Source organism: Dendrobates tinctorius, unplaced genomic scaffold (assembly GCF_039654945.1).
Source record: "Dendrobates tinctorius isolate UK_male_01 unplaced genomic scaffold, ASM3965494v1 ptg000015l, whole genome shotgun sequence".
In the NCBI taxonomy this organism is placed as follows: domain Eukaryota; kingdom Metazoa; phylum Chordata; class Amphibia; order Anura; family Dendrobatidae; genus Dendrobates; species Dendrobates tinctorius.
The window spans coordinates 52256800-52281195 of NW_027361683.1; the positions used below are offsets into that span (position 1 = coordinate 52256800).

The 24396-nt window shown below is 44.7% G+C and overlaps 1 protein-coding gene across 10 annotated transcripts in view; it reads right to left on the bottom strand.

Annotated features, from left to right (window-relative positions):
- Positions 1-24396, bottom strand: part of HIVEP3 (HIVEP zinc finger 3) — a 432823-nt gene that overhangs the window by 329533 nt on the left and 78894 nt on the right. For 3 of the 10 annotated variants that reach the window (XM_073564177.1, XM_073564178.1, XM_073564175.1), the window contains exon 2: positions 16660-16703. The exons of 6 other annotated variants lie outside the window; for them this stretch is intronic. The gene's annotated coding sequence lies outside the window, so the exon portion shown is untranslated. Of the gene's footprint in view, positions 1-16474; positions 16640-16659; positions 16704-24396 lie in introns of those variants that run through there. One more of the 10 variants, XM_073564184.1, reaches the window with a different exon arrangement.

Here is a 24396-nt window from a genome sequence, read left to right on the forward strand (position 1 = left end):
AGGTCACCTGTCAATGTGGCAAAATGTGAACAAGACTCTTAGGGAAGAGATGGAGGAACTCAGGGGAGTAGTTAAAAGTATTCTGCAGGAGAAATTGGACGAAGACTTACCGCGGGTGAGTGCAAGTGACAACAGGACAGAACGGCCAGTAGTCCTTGTGGCAAAGGGTCATGAAGTTATCAAATCATGTGAAGTTCGTGAGTTAAGAACTGAAGAAGACAGTCACCCGGTCGGCTCAACTGTAGTGAGGGAAGTGTCCGTGGTAAAGCTAGAGCCTTCCGTCCAGGAAGAGAGCAAGACCACAACCTTCCAGTCTGTGATTGATGTACCAGAGGACATGCAAGAAGCCTGTGCGGAGGACGGTGTGCATGAGGCTTTCCAAGAGGCGGTCAAAGCGTGTAAGGTACGCTGGGCACCTGAGACTCGGCAGTTGGTGATAGTATCGAACAGAGAAGATACATCAAACCGAGTAGCTGTCCTGAAAGAGATGCATCTACAATGTCTCCACACCAAACAGCGGGTCAGGCAGAGTAATGTGAAGGCTGCTCAATGCCTAGAGTTAGCAAGGGAGGCTATGGATGGATGGCTGGGTTTGCGGAAAGATGTGGTGCTGGTACCCAAAGCTCTGATAGGGAGAATCATTGGAAGATCTGGGAAAGTAATGCAAGACCTTGCGAATAGCTCCGGTGTGGTGAGGGTGAGGATCCCTCCTGATGATGAAGACCAGGTGTCCAGTGAAGTGGATAAGATTCCCATCATGTTGGTTGGCTCCGTGGAGAGCCTGAGAGACTTTTGGATGCTCTTGGAGTATCGAGTGGGGTACCTGCAAGAGATTGAGCAGTTGAGGCAGGACCGTCGGCGAATCAATAAAGAGGTACGAAACACCAGGTGGCGGCTGCCTCCAACCTAAGATGTAGGGACCTGAAGGGTTTCACCGAGAAGCGACAGGACAGATGGTCGAAGAATGTCAGCAAGTGGCAGTTTGACGGGTCATAAGAGGCTGAGAGAAATGAGTTCCTGTGAGACGGTGAATGGGTCAGACTCGGGCCAGACAGTAGGCTCAACTAAGACTGATGACCGTACCAACCGGGGGAGCTGGTCGGGGAACGGAATAAACAGAGAGAGGAAGGTGGTGACTAGACAGTGTCTGATGACGCAGACAGACTGTAAATGGAGGGCCAAAGATGAGGACCAATATTCTGACCGCTGGGGGCGGGGGAGGCCTAACGTAGAGAGGAGGCCGTATGACAGGTGGAAAAGGTTCTCTCAACCTGTGGGGCAAGTTGTAATGAGTGCCCAGTCTCGAGAGCCTGATGTAATGTTGTGTGTTCAACCCCACAAGTTTGAACAGAGGGGCGAGGTATGTGGTGTAGTAACCATTGTGTCCGCTAGGGGGCGCTGTGTGGAGGTCCCAGGAGAAAGGATGAATGGCAGAATATTGAATGGCCGTTAGGTATCTCAAAGTGGGTGGCTTTGAGATGGAGACTTATGTATGTGTGATCAGCAATGTCTTTGCTGAGATGCTGATTTAATATGAGAGGGAGAAGTCTCCAGGTAACTAGAGAGATGGGCGGGGTCTGGTTACCTACAAACCCACCCAGGGGTGTGTCTGAAAACGCCTGTAGTAAAAGGATATGTGAGTATGTGAAGGACCTGTGATGAGGTCATAGTCACGGGACCCGGTGGGCGTGGCTATGGACCATATAATGTGGCCAGGGTAGGTCACATGTGGTGAATGCAGGGACCTGGTTGGTCCAGAGCGGAAGGTCACGTGCGCAGGATTGTCTCTTGGCTAACAGCCTGTGTGTGGCTGTGTGTAATGGCTGCCAGAGCCTGAAAGTTCCCTGGAGGGATATGGACGTCTGCAGCATGAGTGACGGAACCATGTGGAGACCCCGACGTGAGTGAGATACCTTATTTTTCGGACCATAAGACGCAATTTTTTAAATTTTGGGGGAAAGTGGGGGGGTGCGTCTTATGGTCGCAATATACTAACCTCCAGTGCGGTGGTGGCAGCGGGCGGGGCTCTGCGGTGCGGTGGTGGCAGCGGGCTGTGCTCCGGTGTGGGGGCGGCAGCTCCGCCGGCATTTCCTTGCAGCCCGGAGGCCCCCGCACACCCCTTGCTGGCCGCCGCCATGTTGCGGTGGACTCCGGGAACATGGACGCCGGAAAGATGGCTGCCGGTCAGGGGACGGCGCATGCGCGGGTTCAGATCTCTTCCCGAGATCTCGGGGGACGAGATCTCGTTGCCGAGATTTGAATCTCGTCCTCGGAGATCTCGGGATGAGATCTGAACCCGCGCATTCGCCGTCCCCGGACCGGCGGTCATCTTTCCTTCGTCCATGTTCCCGGAGGCCACCGCAACATGGCGGCGGCCAGCAAGGGGTGTGCAGGGGCCTCCGGGCTGCGAGGAAATACCGGCGGAGCCGCCGCCCCCGCACCGGAGCACAGCCCGCCGCCACCCTCATCCCGCAGAGCCAATCTGCCCCAGTTCAGCACAGGCCACCTGCCCCAGCACAGCTGCCCCTGCCCCAGCGCAGCTGCCCCAGCACAGCCCACCTGCCCCAGCGCAGCTGCCCCAGCACAGCCCACCTGCCCCAGCGCAGCTGCCCCAGCACAGCCCACCTGCCCCAGCACAACGCCGCCACCGCACGAGCCTGGACCACTGAATGACCCCTGTGACTACTCCTCCACCTGTGCCGGATCCCTTCCCAGGTAAGCTGAATTCGGACTGTAAGACGGACCCCCATTTGACACATTATTATCTTTTTCCCTATTTTCCTTCTGAAAATTGGGGTGCGTCTTATGGTCCCGGTGCGTCTTATAGTCCGAAAAATACGGTAAATGAGGCTAAGAGAGCCTGTATGCTGGACATTGAACAACCTGTGTGAACACTGGGTTTACAGTGGGAAGCTATAATGGACGCTCTGCTGTTTATGTGAAGTTTATGCATGGACTGCTATGCTTGATGGAAAACCCGGGCCGGATGTGTTTTGTTTGCTGCCAAGCGAGAATTCCCCAAGTAAATGACAGCGCTACCTCACAATACGCAAAGCTGATAGACATATGCCCCAAAAGACTTGCAGACGTAATTGCAGAAAAAAAGTGGTCCTACAAAAGTGCATGTCAGAATTTTAAGTTTTACATTTTTCCATTATATTTTACCAGTATTTGCTACGTTGCATTGCTATAGCACATAGAATCACAATAAAATACATTTAAGTTTGTTGGTATAACGTGAAAAAATGTGGAAAAGTTTACGAGGTTTGAATACTTTTCCAAGGCACTGTGGCTGAAGGATCACTTTACAATCATATTTATAAATATTAGTGATGATAGAGCACTAAAATGCTAAAATTGAGCAGGTCAGATGCTCGACGGCCTCTACCAAGTGTAATGGAAGTCAATGGGAAATGTGGCGTGGCTAAGGGTTGTATAGTGGATGGGAGAGGTGTGTCTCAGAGATGGCTTGTCTCTGTGATGTAGCCCAGATTGTTTTCTTTAGTGCACGTAAGCACTAAGGGACATCACCATACCTCTATTTGTGTTTCAAGATCTGCGGTGATGTCACAGTCACGTGGCCAGTCAGGTGATAGATTCATGGGTGTGGCTATACCTATATAATGTAGACTTCTGTGTAACACAGGGCTGTATGTGGGGAGGGGGAAGCCTCCTGTGTGTGTTGAGGCTCCAGAACGGAGCCTGAAGTACTGGATATTTGTACTTTGTTTTGCCTGAGCTAAAGACTATTACTTTTGTACTCTTGCTTTGTAAGTTTGTGAAGCAATAAACCCCATGAACTTTAAAAGGAATGTGCCTCCTGATTGCCACTCGTTGCAACTGAGCGAGTACAATCCCTACAAATGGTGCTAGACGTGCGGGCAGCATTTCCAGCAGAGACGCAAGACTGATACTGCATGTCCTGGGTCAAGTCTACAGCAAGCATTGCCGGGAAAAATGGAGGACCTGCTAAAAAACTTGGGTCCAGTCACAGCAGCAAGAGACCAACAGGCTGTTGTTGCAACAGATACAACAGAGCCAGCAGGAGCAACGGCAGCAGATGCAGCTTCTGGCAGCAGCCATCCAGGGCAGGACGAGCGCCCCAATCCCAGGTCTGGATGAGGACGCCCACGTCAAAAAGGCGGTAAGACGCACATTGCAGAAAATGACCATTGAGGATGATGAGGCCTTCCTGACAGTGTTTGAGAGGGTGGCTGAGAGGGAAAAACTTCAGCCAGAGCAGTAGGCAGAGGTACTGGCATCATACCTGATGGGGGAGCCCCAGAAGGCGTACTATGACTTGACTTTGCAAGACGCCAAGGAGTAACCCAAACAAAAAGCTGAGATTCGCAGATGTTCGGGGTGACAATGACTATCAGGGCACAGCGAGTTCACCGCTGGATCTATCACCGGGACAAACCGCCTCCCCCAAAATGTTCGACCTGTTGCACCTGGTCTAGAAATGGCTGCAGCCAGAGACTTCTGCGCCTGCACAGATGGTAGAACGAGTGGTGATGGATCGGTTTGTGCATTCCCTGCAGAGATCACTACAGACTTGGGTTGCACAGGGTGATCCCCAGAATGGCAATGAACTGGTCGGACTGGTCAAGAGATACAAGGGGATGGAAGGCTCCTTGGGGAGGCAGCCCATTCCATATTGGTCCCAGCAGGGGGCGGAGTCCCAAAAAGGGGTGGGGCATCCAAGGTCAAAAGCGGCGGGGGGGAGGTGGTGCACAAGGTCCCCACAGGTGATGTTATTTGCTGGAGGTGCCACGGGCAAGGACATATAGCTGCCCGTTGTCCCCAGACCACCAAGCAGATGGACTGCAGCATGGGACGCCGTAGTTCATACTATGCATATCCAGCCTGCAGTGTGAACTCTCCACCTAACGAGGGGCCTCTAGCGTGTCCCGTGAAGGTGAACGGTCAAGCAGTAATGGCCCTGCTGCTATGAATGAATCACCGTAGGAGGCAAAAACAAATACTAGCTAAGTCCAGAAAACCAGAGAAGTTGGCAGCTATCGGATTGCAGACCCCTGAACCTAACAACAACAACTAGCAGTAGCCGTGGGGGGTTCCTACGGTGCCCTAGACCCCTCGATGACAGCCGGAGAACTACATAGCCTAAAGACAGAAAGGGAAATCTAAACTGCCCCAGAGCAGACCCCAAAGCAATAGGCAGCCCCCAACATATAATGACGGTGAAGCAAGATGAAAAAACACTCACACAGATAGAAACATAGGCTGAGCAAATGATGGGGCCCAAGCTAACTAAATAGGACAGAATAGAAAAGCTGCTGTCTGCAATCCGCCAAAACCCTCTAAAAAAACAAGAGCCAACAGACTGATAGGGAAAAAAGCCCTGAAGACGCTAGGCTTCAAAAAGACTATATCAGTACTCAGGTATTTTCTGAAGACAGAGCAAAAAGGAATTCAGCTCACCCAGCAGGGGAAGGCAGAAATCCAGAAAAACAAGGCAAAACAAAACCAAAACACAAATGCAAAAAACAGAGCAGAAAACTTAGCTTTTGAGGAGCAGGAATCAGACTGGTCTCCTAGAATCCCTCAGAGAAATCACCCGCAAGGCAGAAGGGTGTCGGCTGCCTTATATCCAGTCAGCAATCCCAGTCACCCAGTCATCATCATTCTGCTCAGGTGCTTTGTAATCAGCCTCACTAAATTCCTTCACCAGAAGAGGGAGTTCATCAGACCTCAATGGTGAAGGGGAAAATGAACTCAACACCCTGCTAGACTCTGGGAGCTTGGTGACCCTTGTGAGGGACACTTTTCCTCTCAACCTACTCCCGGAGAAAAGGTCAGCGTTCGGTACATACATGGTGATGCAAAGGACTACCCTATGGCCAGAGTGGACATTGAAACGACGCATTGTGCGGAGTCCCATGAAGTCTGCGTCATTCAGGACTTGTTGCATCCTATAATTATAGGTCGGGATTTCTGTTTGTTTTGGGATCTGTGGGGAAAGTGTTCTGAGATCGCTAGCAAGAGTAGGGAACCAATGAACCCCAATAAGGTATCGCCACAACCAGAGACAGTCAGGTTTCCTTTTTGTGTCCTTGTAGAGGGATGAGGAGGAAGTGTCCCCTGTATCTAACATTCCGGAGTTAGGGGTGGCCAGTGAGAATTTTGGGACTGCCCAACATAGGTACCTTTCTCTGAGGGAAGCCTTCAACAATGTCACCGTCATTAAAGGGGTTGCACAGGAGTTGGGGGCTGACACAAGATTTCCCTATTTTATGATGAGTGGGAAGTTGTTATACCGGGTCACAAAAATAAGGGAGGAGTTGTTAGAGCAGTTGATAGTGCCAGGCCCCTATAGACAAAAAGTGTTGGACATGGCCCATTCACACATCTTGGGGGGACACCCAGGGGTGGAAAAAACGCAGTAACAGGTTTGTGCAGAGGTTCTATTGGCCTGGGTGTCACCGGGAAATAGTAAATTATTGCAGGCCCTGCCCTACATGTCAGTTAACTGCCCCCACCTCTCACTTCCAGAGCCCCCTTGTACCATTGTCCATTATTGAGGCACCATTTGAGAGAATTGCCATGGACTTGGTCGGTCCCCTAGTTAAATCAGCCCGGGGCCATCAGTATATATTAGTCATCCTGGACTATGCCACACGCTATCCTGGGGCAATTCCCCTGAGAAATTCCTCCCCGAAGAGTATAGCCCGCGAGTTGGTCCATGTGTTTTCCCGGACAGGATTTCCGAAGGAGATCCTGACCGACCAGGGGACACTTTTTATGAGCAAAGTGATGAGGGGAGTTGTGCAAGGCCCTGCAAATCTCCAGCTGAGGACTTCAGTGTACCATCCTCAGTCAAATGGCCTGGTTGAGAGATTTAACAAGAAACTGAAGAATATGCTAAGAAAAGCCATAGAGAAAGATGGTAGAGACTGGAACGGTATCTGCTGTTTTCCATCCGTAAAGTTCCACAGGCCTCCACGGGGGTTCTCGCCCTTCGAGCTTCCGTATGGCCAACATCCGCGAGGTCTCCTGGATATAGCCAAGGAAACCTGGGAAGCTGAAGTCATGCCCCACAGAAGCGTCATTGAGCATGTGGCACTGATGCAGCAGAGGATTGCGAATATGATGCCTATTGTGAAAGAACACCTCCTGTTGTGAATCCTCTTTCTGGGCTCCCTCTGGTGGTTACTGGAGGTAGTGGAGCTGGTCAGACTGACAAAGGCTTGCCACCTGATAATGACGATTGAAGATCTGGGGTTTCTGACCGGAGTATTTAAGACAGCTGACTTCCTTCAATCCCTGCTGGTGATTTTCTTGCTGTGCCTTCTGAGGTCTGATGTCCCCTGTTCTGTTCCTGCATGCTTCAGCTAAGTGGTTAATTTGCTAATCTTTTTGCATTTGATCTGGTTTTGTCTATCTCTGCTTTGTGCGGGTCAGCTTGCTCCTGCTGGGGCTGTGCTGGATCACCGCCCATATGTTACTGCTTGTGTCAGTTTGTTCTGTCCCCTGTTATATTGGTTTCTTTTTGCTTTGCTTTCAGTATATACCAGAGTGCTGATATAGTGGGGGCGAAGTCGTGTGACTTCAGTGTTTTTTTGAGCTTCAGACGTGTTGGATTTTACAGGGTTTTTTGCGTGATTGCAGAGAGTGTCTTTCCTTTCCTGTCCTGTCAGTCTGGGTCCCATCATTTGCTCAGTCTATTTTTCTACCTGCGTTTGTGTTTTCATCTTGTCTCACCGACAATATATGTTTGGGGGCTATTCCTTTGGGGTCTGCTCCGGGGCAGTTTAGATTTCCCCTTTCTTGCTTTAGGCTGAGTTAGCTCTCCGGCTGTGCAGAGGCGTCTACGGCATTGTAGGTACGCTCCACGGCAACTGCTAATTGTGTGGACAGGATCAGGGGTCTGCAATCCGCTTAGTTACCAACCTCTCTGGTTTTCTGGTGGCTTGGCCTGGTCCTGCTATCCTCCTCAGTGACCCATTCATAACTTCTGCCAGGTACGAGGCTCAGGCCAGGGTCTACAACCGGTCAGCAAGAGTGGAGCAGTTCAATCAGGGAGACTGAGTTCTCGTGCTAATTCCGACGGTGGAGAGCAAGTTTTTGGCCAAATGGCAAGGGCCGTATGAGGTGGTGGAGAAGCTTGGGGAGGTAAATTTTAAGATTCACCAACCAGAAGTCGGAAACCAAACCAGGTTTACCATGTCAACCTCATCAAGCCATGGCAAGATAGAGACCCAGCGGTAACTCAGTGCTTGCTGGGCAACCCAGAAGGTGAGGTTGGAGCGGTTACTCTAGCGGAGAAGTTATCAAAGGCCCAGAAACAGCAGTGCCAGGAGTTGCTCCAGAAGAACAGGGACCTGTTTTCAGAGTTGCCAGGGTGCACGAAGGTCGTTGAGCACGAAGTTCTGACAGAGCCACATGTGTGGATGAACGTGAAGCCTTATTGAACTGAGGCCCGTCGAGAAGTAATCTCCAAGGAGGTGCAGCGTATGTTGAAGCTTGGAGTCAATTAGGAATCCAAGAGCAGTTGACCGAGCCCGACTGTCCTGGTCCCAAAACCTGATGGTGAATGGAGATTCTGCAATGACCATCGGAAGGTCTCCAATTTCGACGCACATCCCATGCCACGCGTTGATGAGCTCAGTGAAAGACTTGGGCACGCCAGGTACATAACCACCTTGGATTTGACAAAGATATTTGCAGATCCCCCATGGCACAGGAAGCCAAGGAGAAGACTGCATTTTCTACACCAGACAGATGCTTCCAGTATGTCCGAAAGCCGTCTGGCCTGCAGGGAGCTCCAGCAACCTTCCAGAGGGCTATGGATAGAATCCTTGCACCTCATAAGCTATACGCCGCTGCTTACCTGGATGATATCGTCATCTTTATCCCGGACTGGGAGTCACCTGGAAAAGGTCCAAGCAGTGTTTGATGCTCTAAGGGAGGCGCACGGTTTACAATAAACAAAAAGAAGTGTGCCTTGGGTAAGAATTAGCCAAGTACCTGGGATATGTAGTGGGTCGAGGCAAAATAAAACCCCAAGTCAGTAAAGTGGAGGCAATTCAAACATGGCCGAGACCTTTGTCCAAAAATCAAGTTAGAGCCTTCCTGGGGATCATGGGATATTACAGGAGGTTCATCCCAAACTTAGCCATGGTGGCTACGCCTCTAACTGATCTTCTTAAGGGGACAAAATCAGTAATGGTCAGATGGTCCGAGGAGGCGGAGTCAGCCTTCCAAGAAATGAAAGGGGCTCTATGTAAGCAACCCATTCTGACGGCCCCAGAGAATTTATTCTTCAGACAGACGCCTCAGATGTCGGGGTAGGAGCAGTCCTTTCCCAGGAGATACATGGGGAGGAGAATCCTGTTCTCTACCTGAGTAGGAAGCTATCTTCATGTGAAAGGAATTACTCGGTCATAGAGAAGGAGTGCTTGGCCATAAAGTGGGCAGTGGATACGTTACGGTACTATCTAGTGGGACGTAAGGTTAGGTTGATATCACACCATGCTCCACTCAGATGGATGAGGGAAACAAAGGGTAAAAATGCTAGGGTCACCTGCTGATTCTTAGCCCTGCAAGACTTCAGCTTCCGTGTAGAACATAGAGCAGGGAAGCTACATGGTAATGCCGATGCCCTCTCAAGAATCCCTTGTCTAGTGGGGGAAAGTGCCAAGCCCCACAGCTTTAGGCAGAGGGGGAGGTATGTGGCTAAGGGTTGTATAGTCGATGGGAGGTATGTGTCTCAGAGATGACTTGTCTCTGATGTTGCCCGGAGTGTTTTCTTTAGTGCATGTAAGCACGAAGGGACATCACCGTACCTCTATATGTGTTTAAGGACCTGTGGTGATGTCACAGTCACGCGACTAGTCAGGTGGTGGGTTCGTGGGTGTGGCTATACCTATATAATGTAGACTACTGCTTAACACAGGGCTGTATGTGGGGAGGGGGAAGCCTCCTGTGTGTGTTGAGGCTCCAGGACTAAGCCTAAAGTACTGAACATTTGTACTTTGTTTTGCCTGACCTAAAGGCTATTTCCTTTGTTCTCTTGTTTTGTGGGTTTGTGAAGCAATAAACCCCATGAACTTTAAAAAGGAACATGCCTCCTGATTGCCACCTGTTGCACCTGAGCGAGTACAATCCCTACAGAAACTAGAGCATTTTTCCAGAAGATGCTAACAGGAGGGCTGGGGAGGCAGGAAAATCGCTCAAATGGAATAAAAATAAAAAAATAAAGAAAAAAACACCTTCCCCCACCCCTTAGTGTACATGCCCACGATCTGGAATAGCAGCGTTCTGGACACAGATCACCTGCGCTGCGCCCAAAATGCTGTGTTCTACGATGCAAGCACAGTGAATGGGATTTATAGAAATATCATGCCCACTTTACTTCTACTTAACGCTTCATATATCACAAACCAGAGTAAATAAACTCCAGATAGAAGCGTTCCATTAAAATAAGATTTATTTCAATATATTTTTAAAAAGACACACACAATAAAATGAAACAAGATGTCTCCAAAAATGAGACGTCACCGCAAATCAGTTAACCATCATCCGTATAAATTTTTGGCAAACAAAAGTACATAAGAATTAAATTCACAGGAAAAATTTTTTTTCTCATTATATATATATATATATATATATATATATATATATATATATATATATATATATATATATACACACACACACACACTTGGCTATAGAGTCATATGCCTAAGTGTGCTTATTTACATCCATCAATTTCAAGGTATGCAATATATTGTTATGCCGAACAATTATGGTGGACTGATATAATTTGTATTTAAAAAAAAATAAATAAATAAATTATATATATATATATATATATATAATTTATTTTTTTTATATATATATATATATATATATATATATATATATATATATATATATATATATATATATATAATTTATTTTATATATCAGGAAATCAATCCTTATATAAAACGGAGCCCAGATATATTAACCCCATAATCATATGCTTATTCTCAGTAACATAAATTATACGTATCAAGTGATACAGAGTGCATATTAGGCGTTTCCAAAAAGAGCTAAATTTATACCTGATAATATATAGTGGTGGCGTCTTACTACCCCGACGCACGTTTCACGGTTTGCTTCTTCCGGGGGCGTGGTTTTGTGAGGGAAAGGATGGTATTTATATATACCGGTGTCCAATAACAATGTCGGATTGATAAATACCTGCCGGTGGCATAGTGACGCATGAACGCTAATGCCACGCCCCATAGTAACCATCGATTCCCTAGAAACTGCTCAGTGAACAACAGCTATCAATTAAATGTGGTCACATAATGAGCGCCTCAGTGAATCGGCCTGGGTCTGGGTAATCAGCGTATGCGTACTGCCATTCAGCATATTAAAGTTGAAAGGAGGGAAAAAGGGAAATTACCAGCCTCAGTGAATCAGCCTGGATCTGAACAATCAGCGCACACATACCGCCATTTAATATATAAAGATTACAAAGAGACCAAAATGCCTGCGGGCAAAAATGGACTATTTGTATTAAGTCCAAACTCTATACAGGCACAATCATATAATGGAAGCCTCAATAAATCAGGCTGGGTCTAAGCATATGACACATATAAAGGAGTTAGCTTTGGCCATTCAGTATATAGAGATTACAAAGAGCCCAACATGCTCTTTGTAATCTCTTGTGCCCCTTGTGCCCCCTCTTATGCTAACCTTTTTTTTGGGGCATGGGAACGTTATATTTTTCAAGATGAAAGCATTCCTGAAATGGAGGGGGTTCACAATTGGATAAGATATATAGATGACGTATTTTTTATATGGCAGGGATCGGTTAGTCAATTACATCATCTAATGGAGAGACTCAATTCAAATGATCTTAATATTAAGCTTTCATATAAATATGGACGATCCTTGGAATTTTTGGATTTGAAGATAACTGCAGCTGAAGATGGTATATTACATACAGGTATCTATCGCAAACCAACTGCTACAAACTCCTTCCTTCGGGCAGATTCTGCACATTCTAAATCTTTGATACGTGGAATTCCAGTAGGACAGTTCCTAAGAGCAAGAAGAATCTGCTCTAAAGAGGTTACAGTAATCGAACTATCAGACGAGGTTATCATAGAGCAATGAAAATAGGTAGAAATGATCTTTATGGAGAAAAGAGTAAAAAGAAAGAAAAAGATGGTGAAACTATTAGATTTATCTCAACTTATTGCTCTGAGTGGTATGATCTGATAAATATAATTAAAAAACATTGGAAGATCTTGGAAACGGACCCTATTTTGAAACAATTTTTACCTATGACACCTGCATTTACGGCTCGTCGTTCTGCAAATTTAAAGGATCTTCTTGTCCACAGTCATTATGATCCCGGAAAGACATCTTTAAAAAGTAGTGAGGACAATAAGGGTTTTTTTCCTTGCGGAATGTTTAAGGCTTGTTCTAACCTTGTAAAAAGCAAAACGCATGCGCTGATTACCCAGACCCAGGCGAATTCACTGAGGCGCTCATTATGTGACCACATTTAATTGATAGCTGTGGTTCACTGAGCGGTCTCTAGGGAATCGATGGTTACTATGGGGCGTGGCATTAGTGTTCATGCGTCACTATGCCACCGGCAGGTATTTATCAATCTGACATTGTTATTGGACACCGGTATATTTAAATACCATCCTTTCCCTCACAAAACCACGCCCCTGGAAGAAGCAAACCGCGAAACGCGCATCGGGGTAGTGAGACACCACCACTATACACTCACTGGCCACTTTATTAGGTACACCATGCTAGTAAGGGGTTGGACCCCCTTTTGCCTTCAGAACTGCCTCAATTCTTCGTGGCAGAGATTCAACAAGGTGCTGGAAGCATTCCTCAGAGATTTTGGACCATATTGACATGATGGCATCACACAGTTGGCGCAGATTTGTCGGCTGCACATCCCTGATGCGAATCTCCCGTTCCACCACATCCCAAAGATGCTCTATTGGATTGAGATCTGGTGACTGAGGAGGCCATTTGAGTACAGTGAACTCATTGTCATGTTCAAGAAACCAATCTGAGATGATTCGAGCTTTATGACATGGCGCATTATCCTGCTGAAAGTAGCCATCAGATGTTGGGTACATTGTGGTCATAAAGGGATGGACATGGTCAGCAACAATACTCAGGTAGGCTGTGGCGTTGCAACGATGCTCAATTGGTACCAAGGGGCCCAAAGAGTGCCCAGAAAAAATTCCCCACACCATGACACCACCACCACCAGCCTGAACCGTTGATACAAGGCAGGATGGATCCATGCTTTCATGTTGTTTACGCCAAATTCTGACCCTACCATCCGAATGTCGCAGCAGAAATCGAGACTCATCAGACCAGGCAACGTTTTTCCAATCTTCTACTGTCCAATTTCGATGAGCTTGTGCAAATTGTAGCCTCAGTTTCCTGTTCTTAGCTGAGAGGAGTGGTACCCAGTGTGGTCTTCTGCTGCTGTAGCCCATCTGCCTCAAAGTTCGACGCACTGTGCGTTCAGAGATGCTCTTCTGCCTACCTTGGTTGTAACGGGTGGCAATTTGAGTCACTGTTGCCTTTCTATCAGCTCGAACCAGTCTGCCCATTCTCCTCTGACCTCTGGCATCAACATGGCATTTCCGGCCACAGAACTGCCGCTCACTGGATTTTTTTTCTTTTTCGGACCATTCTCTGTAAACCCTAGAGATGGTTGTGCGTGAAAATCCCAGTAGATCAGCAGTTTCTGAAATTCTCAGACCAGCCCTTCTGGCACCAACAATCATGCCACGTTCAAAGGCACTCAAATCACCTTTCTTCCCCATACTGATGCTCGGTTTGAACTGCAGGAGATTGTCTTGACCATGTCTACATGCCTAAATGCACTGAGTTGCCGCCATGTGATTGGCTGATTAGAAATTAAGTCTTAACACACAGTTGGACAGGTGTACCTAATAAAGTGGCCAGTGAGTGTATATTACCAGGTATAAATTTAGTTAGTTTTGGAAACGCCTAATATGCACTCTATCACTTGATACATATAATTTATCTTACTGAGAATAAGCATATGATTATGGGGTTAATATAACTGGGCTCCGTTTTATATAAGGATTGATTTCCTGGCATATATATATTTTTTTAAATACAAATTATATCAGTCCACCATAATTGTTCAGCATAACAATATATTGCATACCTTGAAATTGATGGTTGTAAATAAGCACACTTAGGCATATGACTATAGCTGTGTGTGTATATATATATATATATATATATATATATATATATATATATATATACACACACAGTCATGGCCAAAAGTATTGACACCCCTGCAATTCTGTCAGATAATATTCAGTTTCTTCCTGAAAATGATTGCAAACACAAATTCTTTGGTATTATTATCTTCATTTAATTTGTCTTAAAAGAAAAAACACAAAAGAGAATTACGCAAAAAGCAAAACATTGATCATTTCACACAAAACTCCAAAAATGGGCCGGACAAAAGTATTGGCACCCTCAGCCTAATATTTGGTTGCACAACCTTTAGCCAAAATAACTGCGACCAACCGCTTCCGGTAACCATCAATGAGTTTCTTACAATGCTCTGCTGGAATTTTAGACCATTCTTCTTTGGCAAACTACTCCAGGTCCCTGATATTTGAAGGGTGCCTTCTCCAAACTGCCATTTTTAGATCTCTCCACAGGTGTTCTATGGGATTCAGGTCTGGACTCATTGCTGGCCACCTTAAGTCTCCAGTGCTTTCTCTCAAACCATTTTCTAGTGCTTTTTGAAGTGTGTTTTGGGTTATTGTCCTGCTGGAAGACCCATGACCTCTGAGGTAGACCCAGCTTTCTCACACTGGGCCCTAAATTATGCTGCAAAATTTGTTGGTAGTCTTCTGACTTCATAATGCCATGCACACGGTCAAGCAGTCCAGTGCCAGAGGCAGCAAAGCAACCCCAAAACATCAGGGAACCTCCGCCATGTTTGACTGTAGGGACCATGTACTTTTCTTTGAATGCCTCTTTTTTCTCCTGTAAATTCTATGTTGATGCTTTTGCCCTAAAAGCTCTACTTTTGTCTCATCTGACCAAAGAACATTCTTCCAAAATGTTTTAGGCTTTTTCAGGTAAGTTTTGGCAAACTCCAGCCTGGCTTTTTTATGTCTCGGGGTAAGAAGTGGAGTCTTCCTGGGTCTCCTACCATACAGTCCCTTTTCATTCAGATGCCGACGGATAGTACGGGTTGACACCGTTGTACCCTCGGACTGCAGGGCAGCTTGAACTTGTTTGGATGTTAGTGGAGGTTCTTTATCCAACATCCGCACAATCTTGCGTTGAAATCTCTTGTCAATTTTTCTTTTCCGGCCACATCTAGGGAGGTTAGCCACAGTGCCATGGGCTTTAAACTTCTTGATGACACTGCGCACGGTAGACACAGGAACATTCAGGTCTTTGGAGATGGACTTGTAGCCTTGAGATTGCTCATGCTTCCTCACAATTTGGTTTCTCAAGTCCTCAGACAGTTCATTGGTCTTCTTTCTTTTCTCCATGCTCAATGTGGTACACACAAGGACACAAGACAGAGGTTGAGTCAACTTTAATCCATGTCAACTGGCTGCAAGTGTGATTTAGTTATTGCCAACACCTGTTAGGTGCCACAGGTAAGTTATAGGTGCTGTTAATTACACAAATTAGAGAAGCATCACGTGATTTTTCAAACAGTGCCAATACTTTTGTCCACCCTCTTTGTTATGTTTGGTGTGGAATTATATCCAATTTGGCTTTAGGACAATTCTTTTTGTGTTTTTTCATTTAAGACAAATTAAATGAAGATAATAATACCAAAGAATTTGTGTTTGCAATCATTTTCAGGAAGAAACTGAGTATTATCTGACAGAATTGCAGGGGTGTCAATACTTTTGGCCATGACTGTATATGGAAATTGGGATCCAGCAAAAGGATGAAAGTTCACCAGATTTGTAAAAACTTCTTCTTTATTAATCCATTATGTCATAAAAAATATAAGGAACTCCAATCAATTAATAGCATTCCAGCAAGGGACTACATGTTTCAGCACTATGTGCCTTCCTCACGGTCCTATTTGAACTGAGCTCCAACACTAGCAATATATCCTCCTTTGTGGTACATATTCAAATGACCCTTAATTAAAAACAGTGGAACAAACCAATTAAAAACATCTGAGTAGATGGTTGAAACTCTGTTCAAAAATGTTGCCAGAAAAATGCCTTTATTGAACATGTTTTATACATAGACCAATGATATAAACATTTAGTAATGAATCAACAATGATATGGAATAACTGCCACAAAAAACAACAATATATAAACATACATGAAAAAATGCATCATATAGTAGGCATGATCTAAACATCAGAAACAATCACAAAAATAACTCTCAGAAGGTATAATATCATAGAGTAGGTTTAAGATAAAGATATAATCTTTACCAGTCTATAATCTTTCCAGTTATATTCTTTCAGCACCGCAACTTTCACTTTTGTCAAAAGGACTTAGTTTTTCCCCGGCATGTAAATTCAACGTATATGACACAGTGTTGGATGTTAATCGTCTAGCACGTTTGTACTGATGATCCTTGTCCTATAGTAAACAGGGATGTTGAAAGGTTACTTACGTTTGAAGAACAGGTGGGTTTGTATAATTTGAGACAATTGGAATCTGAAAGCCCCAAAGAATACCAGATTAATTTAAATAATTCTTTTCACGTAAAAAATACAAATTTTTACCCACTTAAATCTAGACCTCCGATGCTAGATGTTTTTCAAGAAGCGGTGGAAAGGGATTTGGTGGAATTAAATAACAGAGTTGAATTGACCCATCATAATCTGACATTTTATGAGCGTAAAGCTCTTCAGGAATTGAGTAAGAATAAAGATCTAAAAATTGTTCAGTCAGATAAGGGTGGATCAATTACTATTCTGGATGTCGGTCTATATAAAAAACTTAATTTAATCGCATTGGGTAACTCTAGTGTGTATAGGGAATTAAATGAAAATCCTACTCTCCCTTTCAATAAGGAAATGAAAAAAATTTTGCAGGAAGGTGTATGTACAGGAGCTATTTCAGAGAAATTGAGTGAAGCTTTATATTGTGACCATCCTATTACACCTATTTACCACTCACTCCCCAAGGTGCATAAGGAAATTTTTCCTCCCCCACTAAGACCTATTGTTTCGGGGATAGGATCTTTTAGTGAGAGCCTTGGAGAGTGGGTGGACCATTATTTACAACCCCTTGTGGCTTTGACTCCTAGTCATTTGAGAGATAGCAAAGCAGCTATTAATATGGTAGAAAAAATTGAGTGGGAGAATGATTTTCTGTGGCTCTCATGTGATGTTATTGGACTATATCCATCCATTCCACATTCTGTTGCATTGGAGAGCCTCAAATATTACCTATCTAAATATAGTGAGTATACATTTGAAATTCAACATTTTTTGTTGCTTGCAACACATTTTTTGCTCACTCATAACTATTTTGTTTTTGATGAGAAATATTATTTACAGATACAGGGAGTGAGCATGGGGGCCAAATTTTCACCATTCTTAGCAAATTTAACTATGTCAGTATGGGAGGAGAGATATATTTTTCATCTTAATAATCCATTTGGTTATAACATTTTTTGGTTGGGACGTTTCATTGATGATTTGGTTTTTGTGTGGAGGGGGAAGAAGGATTTAGTATCCTCCTTTTCATATTTAAACAACAATAGTTTTAATCTCAAATTCACATGCCACATGAATGAGGTGTCAATCAATTTTTTGCATTTGACCTTGAAATTAGATTCGAATCGAAAAAAAGTGTTGGTGGAACCCTATCGTAAATCTACAGCTGTGAACAGTATATTGATGGCAAATTCATGTCACGCTAATCATGTAATTAGGAATATACCTACTGGTGAACTGATTCGAACGAAAAGAAATAGTACAGAAAAAGATACTTATATGAAAGAATCTGAACTTTTGGTAAAAAGATTAAAATCTAGGGGTTACCCGAACTGGTCACTAAAAAGAGCGAGAGGCATAGTAGACAATTTAAATAGACAGGAATTGTTGGAATATAAAAATATCAAAGAAAAAAAACAATGACTTGGGTATAGTTTTTAGCACCAAATTTAGTCCACAGTATCAAGAAATAGTCTCCATTATTAAAAAAACATTTGCCCATTTTAGAACAAAGTGGTGAATTGAAAGAAATATTAAAAAAACACTCCATTAAATTTGTTGCGAGGAGAGCTCCTACTATAGGTTCTATGTTGACGGCAAGTTTATTTACTTTTTTTTTGTGAAGGAGGAAAAGAGGAAAGGGAGAGGATAAGAAAAGGGATAGAGTTCATATATGAATTTACAAAAGATTATATCTTTATCTTAAACCTACTCTATGATATTATACCTTCTGAGAGTTATTTTTGTGATTGTTTCTGATGTTTAGATCATGCCTACTATATGATACATTTTTTCATGTATGTTTATATATTGTTGTTTTTTGTGGCAGTTATTCCATATCATTGTTGATTCATTACTAAATGTTTATATCATTGGTCTATGTATAAAACATGTTCAATATAGGCATTTTTCTGGCAACATTTTTGAACTGAGTTTCAACCATCTACTCAGATGTTTTTAATTGGTTTGTTCCACTGTTTTTAATTAAGGGTCATTTGAATATGTTCCACAAAGGAGGATATATTGCTAGTGTTGGAGCTCAGTTCAAATAGGACCGTGAGGAAGGCACATAGTGCTGAAACATGTAGTCCCTTGCTGGAATGCTACTAATTGATTGGAGTTCCTTATATTCTTTATGACATAATGGATTAATAAAGAAGTTTTTACAAATCTGATGAACTTTCATCCTTTTGCTGGATCCCAATTTCCTCATATTTCTATTTGTTGGGGCATACTCCCTGCCTGGATCCGTGCAAAGTATAGGGTGAACACCGATCACTGCATCAAGAGGAACTCCTTTATAGTGAGCTGGCTATATGTTTTTCACATTGTTTGAATATAAAAAAAATTTTTCCTGTGAATTTAATTCTTATGTACTTTTGTTTGCCAAAAATTTATACGGATGATGGTTAACTGATTTGCGGTGACGTCTCATTTTTGGAGACATCTTGTTTCATGTTATTGTGTATGTCTTTTTTAAAAATATATTGAAATAAATCTTATTTTAATGGAACGCTTCTATCTGGAGTTTATTTACTCTGGTTTGTGATATATGAATTGTTTGAAGTGCCATTGATAATTTTCGAATTTTGTGGACAAATTGGATTAATTTATTCTATTTAACGCTGCATAAACGCACCCGCACAACGGGTTTACGAGACGCAGCATGTCCAGCGTCATGTTGAATGTTTCCGCAACAGAAATGAATGAACACATGCGAATTTTACTGCATGATTGAAAGCAGAGAAAATAAGTTGCAGCCAAAGCGTTGCTATTTTTTGAACGTGGGCACGTACCCTTAAAGGGAATCTGTCACCACATTTGACCTATCTAAACTATTAATATGGGCATACAGGTTATATAGTGCGGAAAATAGTTGCTGTGGTAGATAACTCTGCCCCCAGAGTTTATTTTATATGAAGGAGGTGTTCCCAGTGTGAGACAAGTAATTAACACAGAACAGTGGAAATGAAATTTGTCTTCTTGCAAACACATTTTTGCTTCTCTCTCAGCCCTGCTGGAACTTGCAGATGTGTCAGTTACGGGAGGGCAGAGAGCAGCCATTACACAATCATACTGCTAACAGTAGTAACCATGTCACATCACACTGGCAACTCCCCCTTATATTTAAAACAAGCTCTGGGGGCAGAGGTATCTCTAGGCACCATCCGCCTTAGAGCCTGAAAGAGGTCACTTATATGAAGTGATTAAAGATGATTTCTCAGCAACAACACAGCTGATATGAGACACACAGTTTGGACCATTTTCAGCATTCTATAACCTGTATAGTCATTAATAGTTTAAGCCTATTTCACACACATCCGTTTTCCTGGTTGGTCTAAATCCGCCAAAATAGCGGAAAACAGATGCGCAGGCGGACTGACAGGAACGGGTGTGACCAGATCAGCGGATGTACGAATCCGGCGAAGGTGAAAATTTAAAGGAACCGCGCCTGTGAATAAATACTACCGGCGATGTAGCGTTCTCCGGGAGCGGGCATGCTGATGTGGAATCTGTCATCGGGATGGCGCGGGAGCTCGTGGGCACGGCGAGATCAGCTGTGAGGTCGCGGGAGCAGAGGTGATCTCGCGGGCACGGCGGGATCAGCTGTGAGGTCGCGGGAGCAGATGTGATCTCACAGGCACGGCGGGATCAGCTGTGAGTTCGCGGGAGCAGAGGTGATCTCGCGGGCACGGCGGAATCAGCTGTGAGGTCGCGGGAGTAGGGGAGAGAGAGACTGACTCAGAGGTGCCGGGATATAGGGTTAAATCGCCAGAGAAAGTGAACATGCGGATCCGATCAAGAAAAAAAACGTTGCAGGGTCCGTTCACTGCTGTCGGCGGACGCCAAAAATTTGGCGGATCCGCACAATATCGGAGCCAACGGATCACCATCCATCAAGATCCGCCGATAATGAAAGCCTATGGGGAAAAAACGGATCTGCCAACAAAAACGTCGGATCCGTTTTTTTTTTTCAAATCGGCGGATCTTGACTGATGGTGACAAACGGATGTGTGAAACAGGCCTTAGATAGGTCAAATGTGGTGACAGATTACCTTTTATAGCTGGGCCAACTCTCGCTGTATTTCCCCATTGCCCTATGAAAACAGTAGTTGACATAGTACAGGGGGAAAAAAAATTACAGCCAATAATCACCGGTAAATGTAATTTTAACAATTTATTACCTTAATTGGGCATGGTTGGACACATCCTGTTAATTTATGAAAGAGGGACTCTGAAACTAACGAAGCCTATGCCGACCTTGCAAGAACTGCCGAAAATTAGAAGGAAGAGGGACTCTAATTCACTATTAGACATTAGGGAGGGCCTCATATACATTCTATTAAAATTGTTAGGTAATGGGACTCCAAGACACATAAAGCCTATGCACTAGGTGTAAGGGCTGCCAAAAATTAGAAGGAGGGACTGCAGCACGACCTGCAAGACACAGAGAAGGGCCTCAAAACTTTTTTTTTTTTTTTTTTTTAAGTAAAGCCTATGCACCAATTGCATGGGATGAAAAACATTTACCCCTAGGGGAGTATTCATATGTAAGTGAATTGTAGGAGGTAGGCCTCATACTCTAAATAATAATTTTATTTCTATAGCGCCCACATATTCCGCAGCACTTTACATTTCAGGGGGGGGGCTTGTACAGACGATAGACATTACAGCATAACAATAATCACATAGATCATAACAGATACCAAGAGGAATGAGGGCCCTGCTCGCAGGCTTACAATCCATGAGGGAAAAAGGTAGACACGAAAGGTGGGTGCTAACAATTGCCCTGGACCAGCCATAATGTTAAGTTTGTAATAGTACAGACACAGAGGGCCAAGTCTGGTTACACACTTGCGTTTTTTGCGCTGTTTTTTAGTGCAAAAAAAGCATTAGTTTTTTTCCCTATCTTTTACATGGGTGCGCATACACATGCGCTTGTATGCGCATGCGTTTTTTTGTAGTGTGCGCTCGGGCGCACAAAATGCATCCTGTTGCATTTTTTGTGCGTCCGACTTGCCCCAAAAAAACGCATGTGCACGCAATGCGTTTTTTTTTTACAGCCAAACACCTATTATAGTCTATGAGTGCGCATACATGCGCATGGTAATGCGCACGTATGTGCAAAAAAAGCATGCGTTTTTTTTTTTTAAAATGCACCCAAATCCGCAAAAAACACACACAAACGCAAGTGTGAAAGTAGCCTAATGGATGCATAAAGCATGTGGGAACATGATGCAGGGAACGTGGTTATGGTAAATCTTTTGACTGTGCCACACAGGGATAGTTAGGTTAATATGTTGAGGCGGTAGTCCAGTCTGAATAAATGTGCTTTTAGGGCACGCTGAAAATTGTAGCAATTATAACAATTATGAAAGAGGGCATTATACACACCCTGGAAAAATTAAGGGTGATGATGACCCACTAAAAATGATGAGCAAGGGCCACATGATGAACTTGTTGATATGGTGGAGGAGGCCAAGAAAAAAAAAAGCAAGAACAGTACACCCTTTTTTGGGTAAAAAGGGGAGGATGGAAATGTTCCTTTTCTCTGGTCTATTTGAATTACCTTTATGTTCCGCTGTGGTCAACCGGTGGGCTTGAGAAACCTGAGCCAATCCAAGCTTTATTCATTTTGATAATCAACTGAAAATGCTGGCAGGTTTTCACTTATCAGTCATTATACACCACTAAAAACCCGCTCTGACAAGACACTAGCGGCAGGGCAATCCAGGACCTGGGACTCGCCATGGTGTTGGGTGGGGGGGGAGATCAGGGCAAGGATTAGTGAGACTGGACCGTGTGGAAGAAAGGATGGTACTGGGAAACATACTGGAAGCATTATCTGCCATCCAACCGACCACTTGTTCGCACCATTCTGGCTTCAAGAGTGGTGTCCCGCACCCTCTTGCAAAATGGGACAGGAATATAGGCATCGTTTATTGTGCTCCCACAGCAGGCACAGTTTCACTTGGCCCACAGCCTTAGCCTCTGAGTGCACCATCAGCAGCATGTACACTTCCTTGTCTCATTACCGCATGGCTTTCATTTTTTAACCCCCTCCCGACATTTGACGTACTATCCCGTCCATGTGCCCTGGGCCTTAATGCCATGAACGGGATAGTACGTCATAGCGATCAGCTGCGCACACGGGGGGAGCGCAGCTGATCGCAACCGGATGTCTGCTGATTATCACAGCTGACACACGGCACTATGTGCCAGGAGCGGTCACGGACTGCTCCCGGCACATTAACCCTCGGCACTGCAATAAAACATGATTGCAGTGTTCCTGTGGCATAGGGAAGCATAGTGCAGGGAAGGGGCTTCCTGCGTGCTTCCCTGAGACCCTCAGAACAACGCGATGTGATTGCATTGTTCCGAGGGCATATTCTCTACAGGCCCCCGGATACAAGATGGCCGCGGGGTGCTTCCGGGTCCTGCAGGGAGGTGGCTTCTCAATGCCTGCTGAGAGCAGGCGTGGAGAAGCCTCCTGCTCTGCCTGTCAGATGGCTGATCTGACATAGTGTAATGCAAAGTGTCAGATCAGTGATCTGACACTATATAGTGATCTCCCACCGTGGGACTAAGTAATAAAGTAAAAAAAAAAAAAAATAAAAAAAAATCATGTGTAAATTTTTTTTAAAAAAATTCCTAAATCAAAACAATATTCCCCAATAAATTCATGTAAATGAAAAAAAACAATAAAAAGTACACATATTTAGTATCGCCATGTCCGTAACGACCCGCCCTATAAAACAGCGGTCTTCTGGTCTCCCATTGGCCAGCACGCATCGCTGCGTGTGACAGGCGGGAGACCAGCAACCAGCGAGCAGGAGCTGGTAACTAGGGTAAACGCAGGGATTCTAAGGGGTGCGCAGCGCCTAGAAACCCGATGTGTACCTTAGTTACCGGCTAAGCTGATGCAGGGAGCTGGTAACCAAGGTACACATCGGGTTTCTAAGTGATGCACGCCCCTTAGAAACCCGATGTGTACCTTAGTTACCAGCTCCCTGCATCAGCGCACTGGTAACTAAAGTACACAGCGAAGCCGCGCGCTCGGCGTTGCTGGTGCTGATTGCTGGTGAAGCTGCCTGTTTGACAGCTCATTAGCAATCATGTAGCGACTCACCAGTGATCCTGACATGTTGATATCGTTGTCGGGAATCGCTGATGAGTCGCTGTGTGTGACGGGGCCCTAACATCCGCGGAACGCGTGGGGAGGGGACTGAAGCATGGCACTTGACCTGCGATAATAGATTGAATAGCGAGCGAACCCGAGCCCCTTGACGCTTGACTGAGTATTGAGCAGTGACGAGCACGTTCCATCATCACTAATATCCTGTACTACTGTTTAACCCCTGTTGTGAGCTCATTTTCGGATTTGCCTCTGGCTTCTGGTGAGGGTTATGGAGCTGGCTGTGCTGACAGAGGAGTAGTGAGTTCTCTATATGGACTCCCTCTGTTGGTGAAGGGAGGTAATGAAGCTGATCTAAATGGCAGAGACCGGCCACCTGAGGAAGAGGACTGCGATTGGACATCAGGAGTTTCTGATTGGATTTAAGGCAACCAACTCCCTAGTTTCTTGCTGGTGATTTTTCCTGATTGTGGCTTCTGGTTTCCAGTTTGGTTCCTGCATTCCTAAAGCTAAGTTTTCTCTGCTATTGTTCATAGGAGTTTTTGTCTGG